We start from the raw sequence: 310 nt of genomic DNA, 5'->3' as shown, positions 1-310 counted from the left end.
TGGGTGGCCGAGGCAGGCAGATTGCCTGAGGTCAGGAGTTCAAGACCAGCCTGGCCCATATGGTGAAACCCCATATTTTAATTTCTACTAAAAATGCAGAAAGTAGCTGGGCATGGTGGCACCTGCCTGTGATCCCAGCTACTTGGGAGGCTGAGGCAGGAGAATCTCTTGAACCCGGGAGGCAGAGGTTGCAGTGAACCGAGACTGCGTCATTGCGCTCCATCTGGCGACAGAGTAAGACTCCATCTCGAAAAAAAAAAAAAAAAAAAAAAAAAAGAACCACATGAAGGCTCTGCTCAGATCAGTCCTA

This window comes from Colobus angolensis, unplaced genomic scaffold, assembly GCF_000951035.1.
Source record: "Colobus angolensis palliatus isolate OR3802 unplaced genomic scaffold, Cang.pa_1.0 Scaffold539, whole genome shotgun sequence".
NCBI classification, from domain to species: domain Eukaryota; kingdom Metazoa; phylum Chordata; class Mammalia; order Primates; family Cercopithecidae; genus Colobus; species Colobus angolensis.
The sequence above is the reverse complement of the archived record's forward strand: the minus strand, read 5'-3'. Positions refer to the sequence as shown.